Here is a 344-nt window from a genome sequence, read left to right on the forward strand (position 1 = left end):
AAGGACCAGGATTAGGAATTTTTTTTCCGTAAAGCAGGCTGGCAGTAGGACTGGTACAGCTGATGCTCTTTGTTGAACGCCTCCGGGACAAGTGTCCGTGGAAAGCTAGACAGCACACAGCCGGCTCACGGTGCACATTACACGGGGGAAACTGGGGCTGAAATTCAAATTCTGTGGTGAAGGCTGGGTCCCCTCTTAGGGATAATTATGTGGTGTTAATATATTGAAGTGCTTTGTCTTTGTTCCACATTGAACCAGGTGAAAGATCCCCTACTCATGAAAAGTTCTCCATGAGAACTTGGTGGCAGTTGGCACAAGAAGTGGTATTTGATGCTTCCAATTTC

This window comes from Pterocles gutturalis, unplaced genomic scaffold (assembly GCF_000699245.1).
Source record: "Pterocles gutturalis isolate BGI_N339 unplaced genomic scaffold, ASM69924v1 scaffold26344, whole genome shotgun sequence".
NCBI lineage: Eukaryota > Metazoa > Chordata > Aves > Pterocliformes > Pteroclidae > Pterocles > Pterocles gutturalis.